Below are 18,316 nucleotides of genomic sequence, written 5' to 3' on the forward strand. Positions count from 1 at the left end.
TCTTGTTTTTACCTGGTGCTGTCACGTGTTTTGGTGTGCGCGTCGCCGCTGTGGTTGAATTCGGGCGGTCACCGCTTAGTACGAGCCTTCATGAAGCAACCGCTTTCTTCTCGCCTTAGTCTCGTGCTCGCTCTCTCTCATAAATCGATGAGAAAAGGTTTCCCTCGCTTTATATTACTAGAAGATACCCCGCGCGTTGCTGCGGGAATTGGTTGACGCCACACATCATCAGAACTTACATGACGGCAGTAGGTAGACTTTAGCGGCTTGCTGGAAAACACGTTACTAAATTCAACAGAATGTACATGACGGCAGTAGGCGGACATAAAACATGGAAATTGAGATCAGACCTGGAGTTGGGATATAGAGATGCATATGTGCAGCATGTATATCAAACTCGGGTGTTCTCTTCGATCGTCGATACCTTCCAAGAACGCCGAGATCTCATACTTGTGTTGATGGCTGCCGGTAGTGTGATCGAAAGCAAGTGATACTGGCCTGTTCTTGTGCTGCGCCGCCCTTGCCAGGGATGGTGCCATCGTTCATGTCAGGCTGATGCCCCTGTCCAATCACCACATCTGTGACATGAGGAGTGAACAAAAATAAATTTAAGGATTTGAAACTCACTGAACCACAGGAACAAATGATTAACTTCAAAATAAAACCAATGGGCCACTCATCAAAATGCATTTGCTAGAAACCTCGAGCAAGGAGACATTATATTTTTACACTGATTCGATAGATATGATCCAATCAGCCAACATTAGAACTACCAAGCCTCGGTCCTCACCAGAAATGAGTAGGTAGGCTAGTCCATACGTGATGGAGTATTTGACAAAAAACTATCACATTAGGGGTTACCGTCCCACAGAACTATCACTTTCAAAAAAGTGACTGATAACTATCAATTTTTTTTAATTTTGTGACTAAAAACTACCACTTTTGAAAAAAGGCCAGTTTAGACGATTTAAACACGTTTATGACATGCGGGGCCACCCGTCAGAGCTGATGTGGCGGCAAAGTCAACTCCGTTTATTTTAACCGTTACGTTGACTGTTATTACAAGTGGGGCCCACCTGTCAGCATCAATCTTCTTCTTCCTCCTCCTCCTCTCTTTTTGGCATTTCGTTGAACACTTGTTGTACACCCAGGCTTGAGCTCCGAACTCCTCCATGACGACGCCCCGGCGCAGCACCTCCCTAGCGTTGGTTGGGGACTGGAACGGCGGCGCAACCACGGCGGCTGGAACTATGGAAGCGGCCGCCGAAGCTGACGGAATTTCCTCCGAGGCCGTCGGCGCCACCACCGGACGCAGCTCCTCGATGACGGCCTCCTTGAGGATCTTGTGCTCGAGCAACTCGGTGCGCAGGCGGGACTCATGCTCCTGCAGCTCCTTGACGAGGCGCGCAAGCTTGGCGGCGCGCGCCGGCTACACCTGCACGGAGTACGGGAGGTGGGCGACGAGGAGCCCCAGGAGCTCATGTGGGAGCTCGGACCAAGGCAAAGCCTCCTCCAGCTCCTCGACGAGGCGCACGAGTTCGGCGGCGTCCGACACCGTGGCCGTGCGGGCCGGCTGCACCTGCACAGAGGAGCAGGAGGCGGGCGACGAAGCGCCCCAGGAGCTCATGTGGGAGCTCGAACCAAGGCGAGTATTAGCTAGGTTGGTTCGTGCGTGCCGGTGGCGGTTGTCGCCGGGAGGTGACCTCGTCGGAGTGACGCGAGGGGGAGAGGTGGTCGCCGGAGTGGTTGGGCAGCTCGGGCTCTCCCTTTCCATACATGATCGAGGCATGGAGAGGGGTGAGCGCCGGCAGTGGAGGACGGCGGAGGTAGCTCGCGGGTGCACACAAGGTGTTTGAGGAAATGGCAAAGAGAGAAAGGAGGAGGAGGAAGAAGAAGAGTGATGCTGACAGGTGGGCCCCACTTGTAATAACAGTCAATGCAACGGTCAAAGTAAACATAATTGACTTTGCCGCCACGTCAGCCCTGATGGGTGGGTCCCGCATGTCATAAACGTGTTTAAATCGTCTAAATGGATCATTTTTCAGAAGTGGTAGTTTTTAGTCACAAAATTAAAAAAAATTGGTAGTTATCGGTCATTTTTTTGAAAGTGGTAGTTTTATGGGGTAACCCTCTAATATGGTAGTTTTTTTGTCAAATACTCTACGCGATGCCCTTGGGCCTTGGCGCTGCTATCATCGCCCTATAGGAACCTACAGGATGCACTTGTGTCGCGTGAGCTCTTCGTTGTGTGCTCTTCTGGGTCGCTAGATGGAAACCATATGTAGAAGCGACTGTGTATACTACTGTAAAAGGGAGTAACAGGACATCGTATGATCATCTCCGAATAAAGGAACTGAAATAAATCTAAACTCTCAACCTCTCGTTCTCTCTCTGTAACGCAACCCCAATTTCTTCTGATTCACATTTTTTTTAGCTGTTGTTCTTTGGGAAATCAGACGACGGGGTTGGGCACGTCTAGGCCGGCACCCTCCCGAAGCATATGCACCAGCGAGGCTCTTGTCGACGAATCTGAGGCCTTACCCGGCGCCGCACCAGCGAGGCTGGTGTCCAGAGTCCAATCTCCCAAGCGGCCGATCTGATTCCTGTGGAACTAAACTAACTGAAACCAAGAGGTAGACTGGAGATGAATACCTGGCACCGCGGCCGTCATCTCGAGCGTTGCAGGGCACCACACCGGCAAGGGAACATAGCCCGAGAGAATCTTGAATGTCCTGACGCTAAGATCAGTCTCAGCCTCCAGCCAGAAATTTGGTGTCCTTCTTTTGGGTGGGGAGGGGCAACAGTCCGTCGGGAGAGACGATATTAGGGGAGATGTGAAGACTTGATCGGGATTTTTTTTGGAGGAAACCGGTGGAGATTTATTCCTGAGATGAAGGAACCTAATCGTCTGATATTATTAATGAAAGCAGTTTCCTTTTTCACATCCCGTGTAAATAGCTACGCTAGATATATTTTGCGATTCTATATTGATGGCTATCCGTGGAAACGGCTTACGGCTGCATGCACGTATTTAATCGTTGTTTAGGCATGGCTAGCGATGGACGTTGCATGTGTTCGAAGATGAAAACGAGAGAGACTCGATCGATGCAAAGCAGTAATGAGAAATAGATGTCTTTATTGATGAGAGTGCTGCTATTTATACAGAGCCAAGGGACGCTTCTCAATAGGCGCCCATGCAGGAGGATGCGAGCAACCGTTGCGACTGTTGCCAAAAGACAACTGCCGCCGGTTCCTATAAAGCAGGGATTAACCCATTAATTAACACATATTAATTAATCATAACACTCTCCCTAATCACAGCTTGTACTTTGTGAGCATCACCATCTTCTTAAAGACTCCTCCAAAAACCCTGTGGGAAAAATGTGAGGAGCAAGGTGTTTGATATGTTGCTAAAACTCCTTCAAACCCGGTGAGAAAGTATAAGGAGAAAATGGTGCAACATACAATAGTTATCGTCTCCTTTAACTCAATATATGAGAACCATAGAGTTTGGAGAACAATAAATATGTCTTATATACTTTCCTAAAAACCCCGGTGGGGAAAACTGAAAGTATGACATATGATCTTATGTTGATATTACCTCATTAAAAACCTTTATGAGAACCTTTAAAGTAAACTCATGAAGGGAAAAAGAGTATAATATGATGCTTTGAACAGGAACAATTCAGGAAGGTACCCCCCCCCCCCCCCCCCCCGATTCTTGCAAATTCTGAAGCCATCACATACCAATTCCATGAACTTATTTCTGGAATGTAGAAGCTGGTAAAGACTTGGTGAACAAATCATTCACATGATTTGACTTGCAAGATATGCAATATAGCGATATTGCTTATTACGTAATCTGTTTGCATCCGGGCAACACAAGCAACATTATCTTAGAGATAATGGTTGGTGGATGTAGCCACGAGGTCTGTTTTGAAGACTCTCATGGGATGGCTACCACACCTAACAGGAACACTAAGCTTGTCTATGATCTGACATAGCGGGGATCTGATCAATGTATCCAATGGTATTGGTGTTCAGATTTCTCTGAAACTTTGAAAAACCAGGACAAGATGTTTGATGCCTTTGGAGATATTGATAGATATTCTTGAGTGCCAACCAATTGTATTTGGTGGATCCAATGGCATTATGGAACACTGAGTCCCAATATCTCATTTCCATCATCTTTTGGTATAAATAGATCTTTCTCTACCTCTAGAGAATGAACCACCATGAGAGTTATGGACGTATAAGACTTGTCCACAATGAATTTCTCCAATAGATTTTGGATATAGGCAACATAGTGTACCAAAATGTATGAGTGAAGGTGCTCAAGTTGTAGTAACGAGCGGTATCTTGGTTTTACCCAAATCCTGCATTTAAACTCCGTCATTTAGATGATTACATGTATCGTCATTGCAGGAGTAATCACTGTGTATGACAGATAAACATGGATAACCATCATTGTAGGAGTAATCCTTGTGTAAAGGAACTCACTAAGTCGGTTGTACCAAATGTACCGACAACAATAAGTCATATGGTGACTTACTGATTTTTACACAGTGTATGTTGCATTTTGTATTTCGATTCAGAATTGAGATTCCATTGGAAATCAATCATATATGTCTGAATCTAGTGAGCCACATAGATATGCGATCACTACATCTATCAACTGCAGAGATAGATGATTTTGTACTGCCAATGATATAAGTTATCGGAAAGAGATTCCACTCTGGAGAATAGTTGGGTATCTGCGTGAACCCTTGTGCTACAATACTTGCTCTTTGTTTCACCACCTCGTTGTTCTCAATTCTGTTTCCAGAAGAAAACTGGTGTAGGCATTGCTTATGAATACCTTCCCATTATTGAGCAAGATCATTTCTACCTAGATTATACCCTTTCCTTGAGTTCAGCCCGAGTATTGTTCGCACTTTGCCATGGCCATGGTCTTTGGATCTGAATCATTTGAAAGGTTTTTGCAATCTAGTTGAGAAATGTATGTCGACAATTTGTAGACTTCCGGTTATATGATTCTCCAGAATCTATATATCAATATATAGTTGATGGAAATATCGTTACCCATGGTGACTGCTCGCGATTTCCCAATGCGATTGAGTCGGGTATTCCGATGTCCCGGTCAATGTGTGCACTATGACCTGGGTTGGTGGAGGTTTCCCGTCCACTGGGTGTATACTACCCATTAGGTGTCTGTCAACGTGAAGTTGACTTGCATTTACTGATTCACAGGCCTTGATATCCTTGCTTGCGAGAAGCGAATCCTGATGTACTATTGCCGTACTTCTCCCCCTGTTGCTTTGAACGGGGAGTTGAGTGGTTTTAGTTGGTACCTCCACTCTTTCCGGCATATTTTCAGGATTGTAGGATTGTATGACACCTTTATAGTCAGTAAATGAATCTGGCAGGTTATTTGCAATGTGTTGCAAATCTTCTGAACGCATGGTTCAGATCTTTGAGTACGTGGATTTGAGGCAGAAATGTGTTGAACATTCCACTAATTTCCTCGCATTCTTTATGGTACTTGAAATCTCCCCCTAATGCCTGGAAATGTTCCTCGTTGAATCAGCATACTGGCCTTGAATAACTCCCCATGCAAGGGGCTTGAGGTATTGACGGAAATACAATTATTCCTCACATAGATCCCAACTATATGTTGAGGGGCCAATGATGTATGCCGGGTGGTGATATCGGTATGCATCCGAATTACCGCAGATAGGAATACTTGGTAGATATCCACATATCAAAGATAGAGGGGAATAATATTATGCAGTTCTGTCATGAGCGTGTAAAACTGCATGACTCCAACGTAAAGTTGGTAAGTTGCAATTCCAAAGTAAAGATAATGCAATGAGCTTAACTCTTTGGATAGGATTCTACCAAACCATTTTTAGTCTAGACATTAGGACAAATTGCTAAACTTCAATCCAAGGCCATAGAGAAGGCACTCAAGGAGAATTCTGCAATGCTATCCATTCGATTTGCTTGAAATCGATGTCAGGATAATGAGCCAATGGTTTCGTGTGAATAAAGCACACACTTAAGACCATCATGTAGAAATGTCTTTTAGAACCATGGAATACCTGAATAGTCTAGTCAATGGATGAGAAGAGCCACTTACCTCAACTTGATGCATTCAAGGAGTCTAAGTGGTTCAGCGTAGATTTTAAGGTGTGCGAGCCTTAAAATTAGTTTTCCTGTGTCACTTGTAGTGCACATAAAATCCAAATGTTGTTAGAATTTAGCATCATGATAATCATAAACTATTGAAATTGCTGATAGTTTCGGTTTCAACCCAATGTCTCGATGACCAAGGCGAGTATGCCAAGTTTGTCATGTACAAGACACTCTGGAAAACTATCTCGTACGCAACATGTGCTACGGGTTGTGTCATATGTGTAGTACAATCCAGATGATACACAGAGAATGTGCTTGCCATATCCGTTGCATATGGTAAAGAGAAGTTATTTTTCTTTGTTGTCATCCTAAGTTTCGCTATGTAAACTATTTTGACGGATACCTCCATAGTTTAGTAGGGTATGAGCTAAACCTGGGAAGCAATAAAACATCCCGACGTTACTCGAATACCCACAGGGATAGTAAATATGATTCGAGTTGAGCCAACAAATACCTCATCGCATCTAGCGATTTTAAAATATCTCCTTTCTCTCAATGAGAGTGGAAACATTGGACTTCCCTGATTTTGTGGTGCATATGTCCACAAGGCACATATCATTTTTCATCGGATTGACTCCCGTAGAAATCTATATATAGACATGAAGATTCTCAATATGAAAATCACTGTCAGATATATAGAATACATACAAATGTATTTGTACCAAAGTGCTGATACAATATATTGTGATATACAATATATGATGACAACAATACTTATGTTGTTGTTGTTGTAACAACAACGTAAATGGACATTAATTATATTGACCACTCAGGAGATTGAAAGACTATTCATAGTCTCCAAACATGTCGGTTGAGGCATATTCAACCATCACATTCTCTGTGCCCATAGGGTCCCGTCACAGCTGGTGATGTCGGATGGAAGGTTGATGTAAGATTCAAACCTTTGCCCTTGAGGTTCATTGTATCCCAGGAATTGCCGATACAGAATAACCAGATGCTGAGATCTGAATCTAATGCCTTATGATATATAAGACACCATTTTTCTGTTAGCGGTGTGATCCTGACAAGAGGTGAATCCAGGATTGCACATATTATCCCACGAGACACAAGAGCGATCATGATGTCCATGGCCCAGATAGGGCAGTGGTGGCCATTGAGGGCGAATGCCTCAAATTCTATAGCCATATGTTACCTCTATGGGTAAACCAGAGACAGTTAATTTATGATCAGTAAATTAAAGACCATCATGGTTGATGTTGTATTGACCTTAGCAAAATTAATGGGTATTTCAAGAAGTTATCTTGAAACCATTAATGTGAATCTCAAATTGCTAAGTATGACACCTTGAAGATAACATCCAAAATGGAGTAGATCTCGTAGCACTAGGGAGTATAATCTAATGAAATCAGTAGATACTCACTCGTAATGCCTTATGTCATTACTTAGAAAAATGTGAGGGAGAACACTTTGTAAAGCAATTATAATGTCAAAATGACAAAATATAGGCTTTAACAGTAGTGGTGATAATCTGCAAAGCAGTACTACCTTGTGATCCCAACACATCGATTTGAAAAACAACACTTAGAATTTTGCATCTTTATTTGCAAAAATTGAAAAACTTAATTACAAATAGACGTATTAATCTCGACATGTGGTGAACATGGAAATATATACATCATAGAAATATTCCGGAATACATTGTAATTAATCTCGACACGTGTTAATTTATCTTTGCAAGAGATCGGAAATCTCAATTGCAAATATATGTAATTAATCTCGACACGTGTTAAACGTGAAGATATATAACATCAATTTAGGATCTGGAATACATTGATATTCAACAGAAGACAGTACTAGATGTACTGATTTTAACAGTTTAAAGCGGGAACTAACCATCGCTTAAAATACTGTTAAAGCACAAATGAACTAAAAGCTGAAATGTGCTAGACGGCATGTTTTAGCCGCTCGTGGGCCATGGCTTAATTACCAACCACATGCGCGTATGCCACGTGAAGGCATGTGTGGCAGCCCACGGTCTGGTCAACCGAAGAGATAAGGAAACAAGTCCTCACTAGAGATGAAATCTCCAGCGCTGGATCCCTCACTCACGGAGACTACCATAGAAATCCTCTCGCTCTAGGGGCTCCATGTACCAGTGCGCCGGAGCGGCTGCTCGATGGCGAGGTCGTTAGGAGAAGGCCGATAAGACGGCGGCGGGCGCCGGAGCGTGGCGCAGGCGGAGGAGTGGCGGGCGTCGGGGACGGCAGGCGCGACGGCCGGCAGGGTCCGCGTCGACAACCACATCGCTGGCTTCAGCTTCAACAACCACAGGGGTTGGAGACGGCAGCGTCGCGGTTTCGTCGTCGTTGTCGCCGATTATGACGACATCGTCCGGCCGGCCGGTGCTCAAGTCCCGGCGCGGCGGTCGATGGCGGCCATGGTGCGGCCGTAAAGCCTCTCCGCGAGCTTGCTCCAGCCCGCGTTGGCGTCGGCGTGTTCTGCGAACGCCACGGGCACGAAGCCAGGAGGCCGTGGCTGAGCGCGGGAGCGCGGCGCGGCCGGGCAGCGGCCTTGGGCAGGAGGGCGCGCAGCCGGGCGGCCGGGCGCGGGGGCGCGTCGCAGCGCGGAGGCCGTGGTCTGGGGCGCGGCGCGGAGGGCGCAAGTCCGGCGGTGCGGACGGGCGCGTGAGCGCGGCCGAGGCGCGAGGCGGCCGACGCGGTCAGATGGCGATGGCGCAAGGCGCGGCGTGGCCGGGCGGAGCAGGCCACGGCCTGGCGCGGGCGGCACGCGAAGGCCGGGGAGCGGCGCTGACGCGGCCAGGAACGGCCACGACGCGGGCGAGCGTGGCCACGGCCGGCGACGAGGGCGCGAGGCGCGGCCGTGCGGCAAGTTTTGAGGCCTGGTGCTCTCGGTTACGAGCGTGCTGATAACGTGTTTGAAGATCAAAATGAGAGAGACTCGATCGATGCAAAGCAGTAATGAGAAATAGATGTCTTTATTGATGAGAGTGCTGCTATTTACACAGAGCCAAGGGACGCTTCTCAATAGGCGCCCATACAGGAGGATGCGAGCAACCGTTGCGATTGTTGCCAAAAGACAACTGCCGCCGGTTCCTATAAAGCAGGGATTAACCCATTAATTAACACATATTAATTAATCATAACAGCATGCAGAGTCTAGCGACAGACGTTTTCTTTTAGCGGTAGCGCATGTCACACGAAGGCTTGATTGGCAGGGAACTAATGACATGGCACGTTGATGTGGATACCTTGTCAAGAGAAATTAAGTAGTGGGGTGTTTCTATTTAGATATAGTAGATAAAGCATCAACCGCAGAACGAAGTATGGTAGCAAGGTTTCGTCAGACGGATCCAACAACAGACAAACACGAACAGATACTAAGGTCTTACTGGGGCACAGCATAACAAACCCCTCGAAGAAAGGTGTGCTTGAGAGGGAGTTGGGGGACGATGGGTGACTCAGGCGACTGCGACGCCCCGCGCGCCTGCCTCGCCGCCGTCCGCCCTCCTCGCCGAGGCCTCCGGCGACCCCACCGCCCCCCTCCCCGTCTGCTCCTCCCCCCGTCCCCTGGACCCCCTGGTCGGGTGGTCTGGGCGGACCTGGCGGAAGACGATGACCGCGTCGCGGGCCGACCGGTGGAGTGCCGCGACCGCGTCCCCCCGCCCGCCCCGACTCACCCGCCGTTGCCCCGCTCCGCTGGCGGCCTTACTCCTGGGGGTAGGAGTTCGGCTGCCCGGGTGCGGGCTCGGCTCCTCCGCCGGCTGCCGCGTTCCCCTCCGGTGGCCGCGGGGAAAGGCGACGCCTTCGGCGCGGGGGCTGGCCGTCGCCGCCGGCGCTTCTACGGTTGGGGTGTGGCCGGCCGGGCGGAGCTCAGCCCTGCCCAAGCGTCCTGGAGGCCCTCCGGTAGGCTCGCCCTGGCTCGTCCGGCTGCTCCGCCGCCGTCGAGGGTCGCCGGCGCCCCGTTGCTCTCCCAGTGCTCCCCTTTCCGCCCCTTCATTGCATTTTTCGGTTCGTCCGACTCTGCTGCACACCCTCTCCCCGCCGTCCTGACGCGCCATGCCCTCCAAGCTGGTTGTCCGCCGCGCTCTCCTCGCCGGCGGCGGCCGGAGGAACCCTAGCCGGGCGCAGGGTTTCCACCTCTGGGCTGGGCCTGCCCGTATCGGGCCCGAGGCGACTTCTGGGCCTGCTCCCCACCCCCCTCCCAGGTGGCCGGCCCATCTGGGCGGCCTGTGGTGTGTGGGCCGGCCCAGCCCCCTGGCCGCGACGTCTCGGCCTCGGCCCAGCTGCCCCCGGTCGGGGGCGGATTTGGCTTCCACGAGGGTTTCCCCTCCAGCCGCAATCCAGCCACGCCCCCCGTCCTGGTCGTCGGCTCCCTCGCTCCCCTCCTCCCAACCCCGTCGCCGCCGCCCCTCCCCATGGCCCGCGACTGGGGCGATGGTGCCGGGCGCCCCAAGCGGCCCCTGGATGAGCCCCGGCAGGCTGGCCGCGCCTCGCCTGAGGGCCAGCGCCGCGAGGCCGACCTCCGCCGCCAGCTGGACTCCGGCGACGCCCGCCGCTCTCCTGCTCGCGAGGCTCGCCGCTCCCCCTCCCGTGACTCCCGCCGCTCCCCTCCCCGTGACTCCTGACGCTCGCCGTCGCGGGACTCGCGACGCTCGCCGGCCCGCGCGGATGGCCGCCTCTCTCCGGTGCGGGCTGATGGCCGGCGCTCCCCCGCTTGGGAGAGCCGCCGCGACCGCCCCCGCTCCCCCTCCCCCGCGCGTCGCCGCGGTCGCTCTCCGTCGCCCTCTCGGCCCCTTCCCAACGACGCCGCCACCATTCGCCGGTACCAGCCCCCCCAAAACCAACCGAGCATGCCTCTGGGCAATGGTGGCTCCGGGGCTCGCGGGCGCCAAGGCGCCAAGAAGAAGAAGAAGAAGAGGGGTCCCGCCCGACCCCTCTCTGCCGCGGCTCAGACCCCCGCGTCCTCGACCGCTCTGAGAAGGTGATCATGGTGGCGCCAAGGCTCGCGGGCGTCCTCCCCGCGATCTGCCTTTGTGCTTCAATTGCGGACTTGCCGGCCACTACCAGGTCGAGTGCCCCAACCTGCCGATGTGCTACCTCTGCAAGGAGTCGGGCCACCCCGCGGCTCTATGCCCGGACCGCCCGATGACGGAGGAGCTCATGATGTACGGCCACGGCATTGAGGGTCTCGGCTTCTTCCACATCGAGGTGGAGGACGCCCTCCCTCCATCTCCGTCGCTCCTTGCGGCCGTGACCATTGTGGGGGCCGGGGTCGCTTCACCGGAGATGATCGAGGCGGAACTCAACCACCTCTGCTGTCGCGTCTGGGATTGGCAGGTGACCCCGACCTCGGACAGCTCCTTCACCGTGGTCTTCCCCGACGCCCTAAGCCTGGGCCTCTGCACCCGTAGCGACGACATCACCCTCGCCCTCAACAAGCTCGTCGTCAACATCTCTGAGCTCCTGATGGACCCTAAGGCAGTTGCCGTGCTGGACACTGCATGGATCCTCATAGCTGGCCTCCCCGACATCGCCCGCTCTGAGAAGGTGATCCGCAGTATGTCCAAGATCCTGGGCAAGGTGGTGGTGGTGGATGAGCTCTCCCTTCATAAAGAGGAGGAGGTCCGTGTCAAGGTCAAGTGCCTCGACTCCTCCACTCTCCGTGCCACCGTCCGGGTTTTCTTCAACGACCAGGGATTCGACCTCAAGATCTACCCCGAGCCTCCCAACCACATCGGCCGCCCTCGACACCTCGCTGATGGCCACTTTGACGGGGGCGGCGCGGACAACCGCGACGACTCCCACTACCGCCGTCCGCGCCCCTCCCGTCACGAGGACCTGGAGGACGACGATGAGTGCTCTGGCCGCATCCGCTCCCCCTCGCGAGACCCTTCCGCCCCCCCTCCGGGGCGCGGGGGTGCGGGTGCGGGTCGGTCGCGTGGGTTGGCCTCCTCCGTCGAGGTCGCCCCCGCCGCGCTGCCTGTCTCCTCTCCCTCCTCTTCGGCCGAGCCCAGCGACATCTCCAGCGTCAGCCTCCTCGTCCTCCCGGCATCTTCGCCGCGTTCGCCCTGCTCCTTCTCCGCGGCCGTCCCGCCACCTCCGTCCCCGGCGGTGCCGTCTCCGCTGCTGACGGCCTCGCTGACGTCGGAGCCTCCCCCCTTCGGGTCTCCCCCGGCGGACCCCCCTGGGGAGGCCGCGCCGCCTCCCCCGCCTCTCCCCCGGTTCCTGCTCCCGTCCTGGAGGACGACGCGCCGGCCCCAGACCCGCCCTCTCCTGCCCGGCGGTGTCTGGTGCCCTGCTGGAGCCTCCGGTGCCTGCGTCCCCGACTCGTCTGCTCCTTGTGGCCACCGACACGGTAGTCACCCCATCGCCCCCACCCGCCTCGGTCGGTGTCGTACGCCTGTCGGGCTCGGGCTTCGTCGACTCTGGTGACTGCCTGCTGCTGCAGTGCCCGTCTCGACACGGACCGCCCGGCCGGCTTCCCGGCGCCGTCCATCTCCAAGCGGGCTGAGATCCGGGCTGTGGCCCGGAACCTCGAGACAGGTGCGACCGACATCCCCTCCAGTTCTTCCAGCTGTTCATTCTTTGCGCTCGAAGTGATCCCGCTCGGCCGTCTTGCCAAGGTGGCCCTAGACTCGGCTGTAGTTTTCAGGGGGGAAGTTTGAAGGAAATATGCCCTAGAGGCAATAATAAAGTATTATATATTTCCTTATATCATGATAAATGTTTATTATTCATGCTAGAATTGTATTAACCGGAAACATAATACATGTGTGAATACATAGACAAACAGAGTGTCACTAGTATGCCTCTACTTGACTAGCTCGTTAATCAAAGATGGTTATGTTTCCTAGCCATAGACATGAGTTGTCATTTGATTAACGGGATCACCTCATTAGGAGAATGACGTGATTGACATGACCCATTACGTTAGCTTAGCACCCGATCGTTTAGTATGTTGCTATTGCTTTCTTCATGACTTATACATGTTCCTATGACTATGAGATTATGCAACTCCCGTTTACCGGAGGAACACTTTGTGTGCTACCAAACGTCACAACGTAACTGGGTGATTATAAAGGTGCTCTATAGGTGTCTCCAAAGGTACTTGTTGGGTTGGCATATTTCGAGATTAGGATTTGTCACTCCGATTGTCGAAGAGGTATCTCTGGGCCCACTCGGTAATGCACATCACTATAAGCCTTGCAAGCATTGTGACTAATGAGTTAGTTGCGGGATGATGTATTACGGAACGAGTAAAGAGACTTGCCGATAACGAGATTGAACTAGGTATCGAGATACCGACGATCGAATCTCGGGCAAGTAACATACCGATGACAAAGGGAACAACGTATGTTGTTATGCGGTCTGACCGATAAAGATCTTCGTAGAATATGTGGGAGCCAATATGGGCATCCAGGTCCCGCTATTGGTTATTGACCAGAGAGGTGTCTCGGTCATGTCTACATAGTTCTCGAACCCAAAGGGTCCGCACGCTTAAAGTTACGATGACCGTTTTATTATGAGTTTATATGTTTTGATGTACCGAAGGTTGTTCGGAGTCCCGGATGTGATCACGGACATGACGAGGAGTCTCGAAATGGTCGAGACGTAAAGATTGATATATTGGACGACTATATTCGGACACCGGAAGTGTTCCGGAGAAGTTTCGGATTAAACCGGAGTGCCGGAGGGTTACCGGAACCCCCCGGGGAAGTATTGGGCCTTAGTGGGCCTTGAGGGGAGAGGGAGGGCAGCAGCCAGGAGGTGGTGCGCCCCCTCCCAGGAGGAGTCCTAGTTGGACTAGGAGAGGGGGGCGCAGCCCCCTTTCCCTCTCCCTCTCCCTCTCTTTCCTTCCCCCCTTCTTTTCCTAGTAGGACTAGGAAAGGGGAGTCCTACTCCTACTAGGAGGAGGACTCCCCCCTCTCCTTGGCGCGCCCATAGGCAGCCGGCCTCCCCCTTGCTCCTTTATATACGGGGGCAGGGGGGCACCTCGATACACACTTGATATACGATATTTTAGCCGTGTGCGGTGCCCCCCTCCACCAGATTACACCTCGATAATACCGTCGCGGAGCTTAGGCGAAGCCCTGCGTCGGTGGAACATCATCATCGTCACCACGCCGTCGTGCTGACGAAACTCTCCCTCAACACTCGGCTGGATCGGAGTTCGAGGGACGTCATCGAGCTGAACATGTGTAGAACTTGGAGGTGCCGTACATTCGGTACTTGATCGGTCAGATCGTGAAGACGTACGACTACATCAACCGCGTTGTGATAACGCTTCCGCTGTCGGTCTACGAGGGTACGTGGACAACACTCTCCCCTCTCGTTTGCTATGCATCACCATGATCTTGCGTGTGCGTAGGAATTTTTTTGAAATTACTACGTTCCCCAACAGTGGTATGAGAGCCTGGTTTTATGCGTTGATGCTATGCACGAGTAGAACACAAGTGAGTTGTGGGCGATATAAGTCATACTGCTTACCAGCATGTCATACTTTGGTTCAGCGGTATTGTGAGATGAAGCGGCCCGGACCGACATTACGCGTACGCTTACGCGAGACTGGTTTCACCGTTCGGAGCACTCGTTGCTTAAAGGTGACTGGCGGGTGTCTGTCTCTCTCACTTTAGTTGAACCGAGTGTGGCTACGCCCGGTCCTTGCGAAGGTTAAAACAGCACCAACTTGACAAACTATCGTTGTGGTTTTGATGCGTAGGTAAGAACGGTTCTTGCTAAGCCCGTAGCAGCCACGTAAAACATGCAACAACAAAGTAGAGGACGTCTAACTTGTTTTTGCAGGGCATGTTGTGATGTGATATGGTCAAGACATGATGTGATGTAATGTGTTGTATGAGATGATCATGTTTTGTAACCGAGTTATCGGCAACTGGCAGGAGCCATATGGTTGTCGCTTTATTGTATGAGATGCAATCGCCATGTAATAGTTTTACTTTATCACTAAGCGGTAGCGATAGTCATAAAAGCAATAAGTTGGCGAGACGACAATGATACTACGATGGAGATCAAGGTGTCGAGCCGGTGACGATGGTGATCATGACGGTGCTTCGGAGATGGAGATCACGAGCACGGTGCTTCGGAGATGGAGATCACAAGCACAAGATGATGATGGCCATATCATATCACTTATATTGATTGCATGTGATGTTAATCCTTTATGCATCTTATCTTGCTTTGTTTGACGGTAGCATTATAAGATGATCTCTCACTAAAATTTCAAGACAAAAGTGTTCTCCCTGAGTATGCACCGTTGCGAAAGTTCTTCGTGCTGAGACACCACGTGTTAATCGGGTGTGATAGGCTCTACGTTCAAATACAACGGGTGCAAAACAGTTGCACACGCGGAATACTCAGGTTAAACTTGACGAGCCTAGCATATGTACAGATATGGCATCGGAACACAGAGACCGAAAGGTCGAGCGTGAATCATATAGTAGATATGATCAACATAGTGATGTTCACCATTGAAACTATTCCATCTCACGTGTTAATCGGACATGGTTTAGTTGCTTTGGATCACGTAATCACTTAGATGATTAGAGGGATGTCTATCTAAGTGGGAGTTCTTAAGTAATATGATTAATTGAACTTAAATTTATCATGAACTTAGTCCTGATAGTATTTTGCAAATTATGTTGTAGATCAATAGCTCGCGTTGTTGCTTCCCTGTTTATTTTTGATATGTTCCTAGAGAAAAATTATGTTGAAAGATGTTAGTAGCAAAGATGCGGATTGGATCCGTGATCTGAGGATTATCCTCATTGCTGCACAGAAAAATTATGTCCTTGATGCACCGCTAGGTGACAGACCTATTGCAGGAGCAGATGCAGACGTTATGAACGTTTGGCTAGCTCAATATGATGACTACTTGATAGTTTAGTGCACCATGCTTAACGGCTTAGAATCGGGACTTCAAAGACGTTTTGAACGTCATGGACCATATAAGATGTTCCAGTAGTTGAAGTTAATATTTCAAGCAAATACCCGAGTTGAGAGATATGAAGTCTCCAACAAGTTCTATAGCTAAAAGATGGAAGAGAATCGCTCAACTAGTGAGCATATGCTCAGATTGTCTGGGTACTACAATCGCTTGAATCAAGTGGGAGTTAATCTTCCAGATAAAATAGTGATTGACAGAATTCTCTAGTCACCATCACCAAGTTAGTAGAACTTCGTGATGAACTATAGTATGCAAGGGATGACGAAAGTAATTCCCGAGCTCTTCGTGATGCTGAAATCGACGAAGGTAGAAATCAAGAAAAACATCAAGTGTTGATGGTTGACGAGACCACTTCAAGTGTTGATGGTTGATAAGACCACTAGTTTCAAGAAAAAGGGCAAAGGGAAGAAGGGGAACTTCAAAAGAACGGCAAGCAAGTTGCTACTCAAGTGAAGAAGCCTAAGTCTGTACCTAAGCCTGAGACTAAGTGCTTCTACTGCAAAGGGACTGGTCACTGGAAGCGGAACTACCCCAAGTATTTGGTGGATAAGAAAGATGGCAAAGTGAACAAAGGTATATTGGATATACATGTTATTGATGTGTACTTACTAGTGTTTATAGCAACCCCTCAGTATTTGATACTGGTTCAGTTGCTAAAGAGTAGTAACTCAAAAACGGGAGTAGCAGAATAAACAGAGACTAGTAAAAGGCGAGGTGACGATGTGTGTTGGAAGTAGTTCCAATATTGATATGATCATCATCGCACACTCCCTATACTTTCGGGATTAGTGTTGAAACTAAATAAGTGTTATTTGGTGTTTGCGTTGAGCATGAATATGATTTGATCATGTTTATTGCAATACGGTTATTCATTTAAGTTAGAGAACAATTGTTGTTCTGTTTACATGAATAAAAACCTTTTATGGTCACACACACCAACGAAAATGGTTTGTTGGATCTCGATCGTAGTGATACACATATTCATAATATTGAAGCCAAAAAGATGCAAAGTTAATAATGATAGTGCAACTTATTTGTGGCACTGCCGTTTAGGTCATATCGGTGTAAAGCGCATGAAGAAACTCCATACTGATGGAATTTTGGAATCACTTGGTACTTGCGAACCGTGCCTTATGGGCAGGATGACCAAAACACCGTTCTCCGGTACTATGGAGAGAGCAACAGATTTGTTGGAAATCATACAAACAGATGTATGTGGTCCGATGAATATTGAGGCTCGTGGCGGATATCGTTATTTTTTGATCTTCACAGATGATTTGAGCAGATATGGGTATATCTACTTGATGAAACACAAAGTCTGAAACATTTGAAAAGTTCAAAGAATTTCAGAGTGAAGTGGAGAATCATCGTAACAAGAAAATAAAAGTTTCTACGATATGATCGCAGAGGTAAAATATTTGAGTTACGAGTTTGGCCTTCAGTTAAAACAATGTGAAATAGTTTCACTACTCACGCCACCTGGAACACCACAGTGTAATGGTGTGTCCGAACGTCATAACCGTACTTTATTAGATATAGTGCAATCTATGATGTCTCTTACCAATTTACCACTATCGTTTTGGGTTATGCATTAGAGACAGCTACATTCACGTTAAAAAGGGGCACCATCAAAATCCGCTGAGACGACGCCTTATGAACTGTGGTTTGGCAAGAAACCAAAGTTGTCGTTTCTTAAAATTTGGGGTTGCGATGCTTATGTGAAAAAGTTTCATCCTGATAAGCTCAAACCTAAATCGGAGAAATGTGTCTTCATAGGATACCCAAAGGAGACAGTTGGGTACACCTTCTATCACAGATCCGAAGGCAAGACATTCGTTGCTTAGTATGGATCCTTTCTAGAGAAAGAGTTTTTCTCGAAAGATGTGAGTGGGAGGAAAGTAGAACTTGATGAGGTAACTGTACCTGCTCCCTTATTGGAAAGTAGTTCATCACAGAAATCTGTTCCTGTGACTCCTACACCAATTAGTGAGGAAGTTAATGATGATGATCATGTAACTTCAGATCAAGTTACTACCAAACCTTGTAGGTAAAGCAGAGTAAGATCCGCACCAGAGTGGTACGGTAATCCTCTTCTGGAGGTTATGTTACTAGACCATGTCGAACCTACGAACTATGAGGAAGCGATGATGAGCCCAGATTCCGCAAAATGGCTTGAGGC

At 49.7% G+C, this 18,316-nt stretch overlaps 1 long non-coding RNA gene across 1 annotated transcript; it reads right to left on the reverse strand.

The window, feature by feature from the left end:
- Positions 1 to 249: 249 nt before the first annotated feature.
- LOC120969347 (uncharacterized) lies at positions 250 to 2,834 on the reverse strand. Its single transcript, XR_005763485.1, has 2 exons — positions 2,653 to 2,834; positions 250 to 578 (listed from the first exon to the last, which is right to left on the reverse strand). It is a non-coding gene; the product is annotated as an uncharacterized lncRNA (long non-coding RNA).
- Between the last annotated feature and the right edge of the window lie 15,482 nt (positions 2,835 to 18,316).

This window comes from Aegilops tauschii, chromosome 7 (assembly GCF_002575655.3).
Source record: "Aegilops tauschii subsp. strangulata cultivar AL8/78 chromosome 7, Aet v6.0, whole genome shotgun sequence".
Lineage (NCBI taxonomy): Eukaryota > Viridiplantae > Streptophyta > Magnoliopsida > Poales > Poaceae > Aegilops > Aegilops tauschii.